The following is a 9,162-nucleotide window of genomic DNA, read 5'->3' as shown; positions in this document are numbered from 1 at the left end:
ACTGAAACAATTGTGCAAAATACACCAAATGTGAGGCTGCTCTGCAGATGGACTCAATCTGATTATTTTAATTCTTTCAGCAAGTGATTTGAATCAGCACATGCCTAACCCTAAAGGGCGTGATATAATCCCTGTATCCCAAAGCTCTCATGTAGGTTCCAGGGGGGGCCCATGTTTCACTTGACTTGTTCGTGACTTGAATCTCCTTCCTGCTCATTCCACCCACCAATTCCTCCTGAATCACAAGACTGTTATAAACTCTGGGGTATTGGTCAGAGGACTGTAAGTACAAGAGCTGCATTCCAAATAATTCCTCTGTGTGACTGGCCCAAAGAAAGTCCTAATTAAAGGCTAGTAAGTCTCATGTGACCATAAATCCATATCTACAATATTGCCTCTTATCTCTGCAGCACTGGCACAATGGTGGGTGCTATCAGGCTTGTAATTAGTAAGGAATGATTGATTGATTGATTGAATGGAATTCACTAACCTTGGATCCAGTAGGAGGAACCTAACTTTCTCTAGGGCTGATTTCTTTGCTATACTGTAGCCTACCCAGTAATTGCTACTGTCCCTCATGGTTCAAGGGTGTCTCAGCCTCAGAGAATTGTCAGTCTCGACATGTTCAATATTGTCTGATTCAAGGGATTTACCTGTTGCAGGCCCTGGTACAGAAATAAGCACTGTGAGCTGGGCTGGCATGCCTGATGTGCAGTTATATGTAGTGCTGATATTTGTTCCGGTTCTCATCATTGCTATAGTGGCCAGACCTGGTTGGGAAAAGAGGTATAAAAGTGAGTGTCCGGAAAGTCAAGGCCTAATTTAAGCACTGTGCTTCGAACAAATGTTCTTTAGTTTCTTATTGAGGCCCTGTTCACAAAATGCTATTTACAGTTTTCAGTTTCAAAAATGAGGGGGGAAAATCACATCTTGATTGCCATGTCTTACCACTGAGGAGTATAACTCACACAAATTATAGATGACTTTTAATGAACTTCTGACTGATGGCTAAGACATGGTTAATGGTGTTTTGAGAGTGACAGGATATGAAGAAGGAGCCAAGGAAAATATTGGAGAGATATTATTCTTGAGTGAAGATGCCCTCTGAACAGATGTTATTGGTAGGTTGATTAATGGTTGCTCAAATAAGTGTGTGTCCTAATCCCTGGAGTCCACGAATGTTGCTTTCCACAGCAAAGGGGACTTTGTAGCTGTGATCAAGTTAAAGATCTTGAATTGGGGAGATTATCCTGGATTATCTGGGTGGCCCTGATGCAATCATAATGGTACTTATCAGAGGGCTGAAGGAAGAGCCAGTCAGAAGAGAAAGTGACATCATGATGGAAGCAGAGACTGGAGTGGTATGCTTTGAAGAATAGCAAGGCACCACAAGCCAGGGAATCTAGGAGACAACTAAATACTAAAAAGAACAAGGAAACAGATTCTCTTTTCAGGAACTCCACGAGCACCCAGCCCTGTAGATACCTGGATTTTAGTCCAGTAAAACTTTCAGATTTTTTACCTCCAGGACTATAAAAGAATACAATTGTGTTATTTTAAGTCATAGAGTCTGTGTTAATTTGTTATAGCAGCAATAATAAACTAATACAAATATCAACCATCAACCCTGCATTTGCTAATCATCTTATAATAAGTAATTTCTTGTGGGTCCTCCTGCCAATGGAGGATATACCAGTGAGGAAGGTTCATTTGGTATCAGAGTGACTCGGTGTAGGCCATGTTAATGATCTATCATGAAGATTGAGGGGATTCATGAGGGGGGAAATTCCATGTTACTAGTCTGCAGAGCCATTTTGCATTCCAGGCACATGAGGAAGTAAATCTCAGATTTGGCAGAGTGATAGCCAAGGGTAGCTTCCACTTCCAAAAAAAGGGTGAGGGAATAGAAATGTGTTCTATGGAAAATGATCTTCCCAAGTTGGTCCTTTCTTAATTGTTCACCATAGTCATTTCAATATATCATTCTAAGTTCCCATAACTCACTTTTCCCAGAGTGGTTAACAGCATGGACTTTTAAGTTGGAGATACCTGAATTCAAATCTTAGATCCATAGCTCTCCAGATTTGCAACGTGGGGCTAATTAAATAACATCTTTAGGAAATATTCTCATTTGGAAAATAAGGGTAATGAAACTGACTTTATAAAGTTATTTTGCAGATTAAATAAAATATTATATGTAAATAAGTTAGCCTGTGGCTTGGCAAATAACAATCATTCAATAAATGGGCACTAATACCATTCACTTTCCATAGAAATGCCATGACAATCATCTACATGAATGCCACAAGGGCCAATAGAAATCCATCTTGGGAAACACTTGTCATCTTTTGATCAGTGTAATAGGTACTCAAGAGAAATAGAGCCAACAGAACTGTATCTATCTATATCTATATCATCTATATCTAATCTTATCTGTCTGTCTATCTATCTATAATCTATCTGAAACAAGGAATTGGTTCCCATGATTATGGAGGTTGAGAAGTTCCAAATCTGCAGCAATAAGCTAAAGACCCAGGAGAGCTGATGCATATTTCCAGCCTGAGTCTGAAAGCCTGAGATCCAAAAATGATGGCGTAAATTCTAGTCTAAGAGCCAGCAGGCTCAGTAACCAAGCAGAGCTAATTTTTCAGTTTGGGTCCAAGGACAGGAAAAGACTGGTGCCTCAGCTCGATCTGACAGGCCAGAGGAGCTCCCTTTTGCTCAGTCTTTTTGCTCTATTTGTCTTCAGTTGATTAGATGAGTCCACCCATATTGGGGACTGCAGTCTGCTTTATTCAGTCTACCATTCAAATGTTAATTTCCTTTGGAAACACCCTCACAGACACACTTAAAATAATGTTTGACCAAATGTCTGGTTGACACATAAAATGAACACATAATCAGCCAACAAATAAAAGTCAATGGGAAAATTCTTGGTACCGCTTCACAGCTTGGGTTAGACAATAGAAGTGTCTGGTATGTCCTGCTCTCTTCCTTGACTCCGCAGTCGTGGGAGCACATGTTGAGTGAGTGAAGCCTGTCTTAGTCTGGACCACACAGTGAGTACAATGAGCAGAATTCTCTGTTGGCCTGCTATGGACATAGAGTAACGTAGTAAGTAAGAGAGAGTCCTCAAAGCTTTCCAGAGCACCAGCCTGGCATTTAACAGCATAAATTACTCCTTCAGTTGGACCACTCCAAAGGCCATCCTAAATTTAACATGTTCACGTGTCCAAAACCAAATTCTTACTTCTGTCTCTCCTCAAACCTGCTCCTATCTAGTCTTGTCCATCTCAGTATGTGGCATCATCATACTTGCAATTGCTAAAGACAAAACCTAAGATCCTTCCTGGATTTTTTCCTATAGTCCCCACATCTTTTCATCCATAAATTTGTTCTATTTCCACAATGTATCCTGATGTTACTCACTTCACTCTGCCACCAATAGTATGACCCTAATATAGGCTGGGACCAATGCAATTGCCTCTTAACTCACTCTTTGCTTTTATACCTGTTGTTTAATAACCCATCCTCTACATAGCAGCCAGAGTGAAATTTTTTTAAATATGAAATTTATTGTCAAATTGGCTTCCATACAACACCCAGTGCTCATCCCAACAGGTGCCCTCCTCAATGTCCATCACCCACTGTCCCCTCCCTCCCACCCCCCATCAACCCTCATTTTATTCTCAGTTTTTAAGAGTCTCTTATGGTTTGGCTCTCTCCCTCTCTAACTTTTTTTCCCCCTTCCCCTCCCCCATAGTCTTCTGTTAAGTTTCTCGTGATCCACATAAGAGTGAAAACATATGGTATCTGTCTTTCTCTGTATGACTTATTTCACTTAGCACCATACTCTCCAGTTCCATCCACGTTGCTACAAAAAGCATATTTCATTCTTTCTCATTGCCATGTAGTATTCAATTATATATATAAACCACAACTTCTTTATCCATTCATCAGTTGATGGACATTTAGGCTCTTACCATAATTTGGCTATTGTTGAAAGTGCTGCTATAAACATTGGGGTACAAGTGCCCCTATGCATCAGCATTCCCATATCCTTTGGGTAAATTCCTAGCAGTGCTATTTCTGGGTCATAGGGTAGATCTATTTTTAATTTTTTGAGGAACCTCCACACGGTTTTCCAGAGCGGCTGCACCAGTTTGCATTCCCACCAACAGTGCAAGAGGGTTCCTATTTTTCCACATCCTCTCCAGCATCTATAGTCTCCTGGTTTGTTCATTTTAGCCATTCTGACTGGCATGAGGTTATATCTCAGTGTGGCTTTGATTTTTATTTCCCTGGTGAGGAGTGATGTTGAGCATCTTTTCATGTGTCTGTTGGCCATCTGGATGTCTTCTTTAGAGAAGTGTCTATTCATGTCTTCTGCCCATTTCTTCACTGGATTATTTGTTTTTTGGGTGTGGAGTTTGGTGAGTTCTTTATACATTTTGGATACTAGCTCTTTGTCCAATATGTCATTTGCAAATATCTTTTCACATTCCATCAGTTGCCTTTTAGTTTTGTTGATTGTTTCCTTTGCAGTGCAGAAGCTTTTTATCTTCATGAAGTCCCAATAGTTCATTTTTGCTTTTAATTCCCTTGCCTTTGGATATGTGTCAAGTAAGAAATTGCTGTGGCTGAGGTCAGAGAGGTTTTTTCCTGCTTTCTCCTCTATGGTTTTGATGGTTTCCTGTCTCACATTCAGGTCCTTCATCCATTTTGAGTTTATTTTTGTGAATGGTGTAAGAAAGTGGTCTAGTTTCATTCTTCTGCATGTTGCTGTCCAGTGCTCCCAGCACCATTTGTTAAAGAGACTGTCTTTTTTCCATTGGATATTCTTTCCTGCTTTGTCAAAAATTAGTTGGTCATACTTCTGTGGGTCCAATTCTAAAGTCTCTATTCTATTCCATCAGTCTATGTGTCTGTTTTTGTGCCAATACCATGCTGTCTTGATGATTACAGCTTTGTAGTAGAGGCTAAAGTCTGGGATTGTGATGCCTCCTGCTTTGGTCTTCTTCTTCAAAATTACTTTGGCTATTCAGGGTCTTTTGTAGTTCCATACAAATTTTAGGATTGCTTGTTCTAGCTTCAAGAAGAATGCTGGTGCAATTTTGATTGGGATTGCATTGAATGTGTAGATAGCTTTGGGTAGTATTGACATTTTAACAATATTTATCTTCCAATCTATGAGCATGGAATGTTTTTCCATTTCTTTATATCTTCTTCAATTTCCTTCACAAGCTTTCGATAGTTTTCAGCTTACAGATCTTTTACATCTTTGGTTAGGTTTATTCCTAGGTATTTTATGATTCTTGGTGTAATTGTGAATGGGATCAGTTTCTTTATTTGTCTTTCTGTTGCTTCATTATTAGTGCATAAGAATACAACTGATTTTTGTATGTTAATTTTGTATTCTGCGACTTTGGTGAATTCACGTATCACTTCTAGCAGACTTTTGGTGGAGTCTACCGGGTTTTCCATGTATAATATCATGTCATCTACAAAAAACAAAAGCTTGACTTCATCTTTGCCAATTTTGATTCCTTTGATTTCCTTTTGTTGTATGATTGCTGGTGCTAGAACTTCCAACACTATGTTAAACAACAGCGGTGAGAGTTGACATCCTGTCGTGTTCCTGATCTCAGGGGGAAAGCTCTCAGTTTGTCCCCATTGAGGATGATGTTAGCTGTGGGCTTTTCATAAATGGCTTTTATGATGTTTAAGTATGTTCCTTCTATCCTGAATTTCTCAAAGTTTTTATTAAGAAAGGATGCTGAATTTTGTCAAATGCTTTTTCTGCATCGATTGACAGGATCATATGGTTCTTATCTTTTCTTTTATTAATGTGATGTATCACATTGATTGCTTTGTGAATATGGAACCAGCCCTGCAGCCAGGAATGAATCCCACTTGATCATGGTGAATAATTCTTTATATATGCTGTTGAATTCTATTTGCTAATATCTTGTTGAGAATTTTTACATCCATATTCATCAGGGATATTGGCCTGTAGTTCTCTTTTTTTGCTGGGTCTCTGTCTGGTTTGGGAATGAAAGTAATGCTGGCTTCATAGAATGAGTCTGGAAGTTTTCCTTCCCTTTCTATTTTTTGGAACAGCCTGAGAAGGATAGGTATTATCTCTGCTTTAAATGTCTGGTAGAATTCCCCAGGGAAGCCATCTGGTCCTGGACTCTTACTTGTTGGGAGATTTTTGATAACTGATTCAATTTCTTCGCTGGTTATGGGTCTGTTCAAATTTTGTATTTCTTCCTGTTTGAGTTTTAGAAGTGTGTGGGTGCTTAGGAATTTGTCCACTTCTTCCAAGTTTTCCAGTTTGTTGGCATATAATTTTTCATAGTATTCCCTGATACTTGTGTTTCTGAGGGATTGATTGTATTAATTCCATTTTCATTCATGATTTTATCTATTTGGGTCAGCTCCCTTTTCTTTTTGAGAAGCCTGGCTAGAGGTTTATCAATTTTGTTTATTTTTTAAAAAAATCAACTCTTGGTTTCATTGATCTGCTCTACAGATTTTTAAGATTCTATATTGTTTATTTCTGCTCTGATCTTTATTATTTCTCTTTTTCTGATGGGTTTGGAGTGTCTTTGCTGTTATGCTTTTAGTTCCTTTAGGTGTGCTGTTAGATTTTGTATTTGGGATTTTTCTTGTTTCTTGAGATAGGCTTGGATTGCAATGTATTTTCCTCTCAGGACTGCCTTCGCTGCATCCCAAAGCATTTGGATTGTTGTATTTTCATTTTCATTTGCTTCTGTATATTTTTTAGTTTCTTCTCTAATTGCCTGGTTGACCCATTCATTCTTTAGTAGGGTATTCTTTAACCTCCATGCTTTTGGAGGTTTTCCAGATTTTTTTCCTGTGGTTGATTTCAAGTTTCAGAGCATTGTGGACCCAGTATGTGATCTATCTTGGAGAATGTTCCATGTGCACTCGAGAAGAAAGTATATTCTGTTGCTTTGGGATGTAGAGTTCTAAATATATCTGTCAAGTCTATCTGATCCAATGTATCATTCAGGGCCTTTGTTTCTTTATTGATCCTGTGTCTAGATGATCTATCCATTGTTGTAAGTGGGGTATTAAAGTCCCCTGCAATTACCACATTCTTATCAATAAGGTTGTTTATGTTTGTGATTAATTGTTTTATATATTTGGGGGCTTCTGTATTTGGTGCACAGATATTTATAATTGTTAGCTCTTCTTGATGGATAGACCCTGTAATTATTATATAATGCCCTTCTTCGTCTCTTGTTGCAGCCTTTAAAGTCTAGTTTCTCTGATATAAGTATGGCTACTCCAGCTTTCTTTTGACTTCCAGTAGCATGATAGATAGTTCTCCATCCCCTCACTTTCAATCTGAAGGTGTCCTCAGGTCTAAAATGAGTCTCTTGTAGACCGCAAACAGATGGGGTTTGTTTTTTTATCCATTATGATACCCTATGTCTTTTGGCTGGAGCATCTAGTCCATTTACATTAGTGCTATTATTGAAAGATATGGGTTTATTTTATTTTATTTTTTTTTCATTATTGCAAAAACGAATTTTAATTTTCAATCTTTAGTTTGATTTAACATTGCTTTTAGTATGACGCTGACACCAGCTGTGCGGAAAGGGCTCTGGAGATGTTCATAGCAGCACACACCTGCGGGTCTTCTTCGGTTCTGGAGGCTCCAGGGCAGCCAATATCGCTTCGTCAAATACATTCTTTAGGCCTTTCTGTGTGAGTGCAGAACACTCCACATACTTGACCGCCTTCAGGTCACGGGCCAGCTTTTCAGCAGTCTCTGGAGTGATAGGCTTCTGTTTGTTCTTGGCAAGTTTCTCAATCGTAGAGGGGTCATCTCGGAGATCAGTTTGGGTCCCAACAAGCAAGAAAGGAGTCTTTGGACAGTGGTGAGTTATCTCAGGCACCCACTTCTCCTTCACATTTTCAAATGAGGATGGAGAGACCACTGAAAAACAGACTAGAAATACATCTGTTTGTGGATAACTCAGCGGTCATAATCTGTCATAATCCTCTTGCCCTGCAGTATCAAAAAGTCCAAGAGTATATGGCTCTCCACCAATCATAACTGTGACTGCATAGTTGTCAAAAACAGTCGGTACATACTCCGATGGAAATTTATTTGTTGTGTAGGATATCAGGAGACAGGTTTTACCAACGGCACCATCACCCACAACAACACACTTAATTGTCTGCATTGCTGAAACAGTTTCGTATCCACTTTAAATATTTCAAATTCAATGATGACCTCAGCTTCTCCGCCGGGGCGTTGGCAGCCGAAAGATATGGGTTTAGAGTCATTGTGACGTCTGTAGGTTTCATGCTTGTAGTGATGTCTCTGGTACTTTGTGGTCCTTTCAACATTTCACTCACAGAATCCCCCTAAGGATCTCTTGTAGGGCTGGTTTAGTGGTGATGAATTCCTTCAGTTTTTGTTTGTTTGGGAAAACCTTTATCTCTCCTTCTATTCTGAATGACAGACTTGCTGGATAAAGGATTCTTGGCTGCATATTTTTTCTGTTCACCACATTGAAGATTTCCTGCCATTCATTTTTGCCCTGCCAAGTTTCAGTAGATAGGTCTGCTACTCCCCTTATGTGTCTACCATTGTAAGTTATGGCCTGTTTATCCCTAGCTGTTCAGAATTCTCTCTTTATCCTTGTATTTTTCCAGTTTCACTATGATATGTCGTGCAGAGGATTGATTCAAGTTATGTCTGCTGTGCCTCTTGGATTTCAATGCCTGTTTCCTCCCCCAGATCCGGGAAGTTCTCAGCTATGATTTGTTCAAGTACACCTTCAGCCCCTTTCTTTCTCTCTCTCTCCTTTCCCTGGAATTCCTATTATATGGATATTGTTTCATTTGATTGCATCGCTTAGTTCTCTAATTCTCCCCTTATACTCCTGGATTTTTTTTTATCTCTCTTTTTCTCAGCTTCTTTTTCCATAATTTTATCTTCTAATTTGCCTATTCTCTCCTCTGCCTCTTCAATCCGTGCTATGGCTGCTTCCATTTTATTTTGCACCTCATTTATAGCATTTTTTAGTTCCTCGCGACTATTTTTTAGTCCCTTGATCTCTGTAGCAATAGATTCTCTGCTGTCCTCTATGCTTTTTTCAAGCCCAGAGATTAATTTTA

The 9,162-nt window shown here is 39.1% G+C and overlaps 1 pseudogene; it reads right to left on the bottom strand.

The window, feature by feature from the left end:
• Positions 1-7,563: 7,563 nt before the first annotated feature.
• LOC131516078 (cell division control protein 42 homolog) lies at positions 7,564-8,297 on the bottom strand (annotated as a pseudogene).
• Between the last annotated feature and the right edge of the window lie 865 nt (positions 8,298-9,162).

This window comes from Neofelis nebulosa, chromosome 7 (assembly GCF_028018385.1).
Source record: "Neofelis nebulosa isolate mNeoNeb1 chromosome 7, mNeoNeb1.pri, whole genome shotgun sequence".
Taxonomy (NCBI): domain Eukaryota; kingdom Metazoa; phylum Chordata; class Mammalia; order Carnivora; family Felidae; genus Neofelis; species Neofelis nebulosa.
Note: the sequence above shows the minus strand (reverse complement) of the source record. Positions and strands in the feature narration are given on the sequence as shown.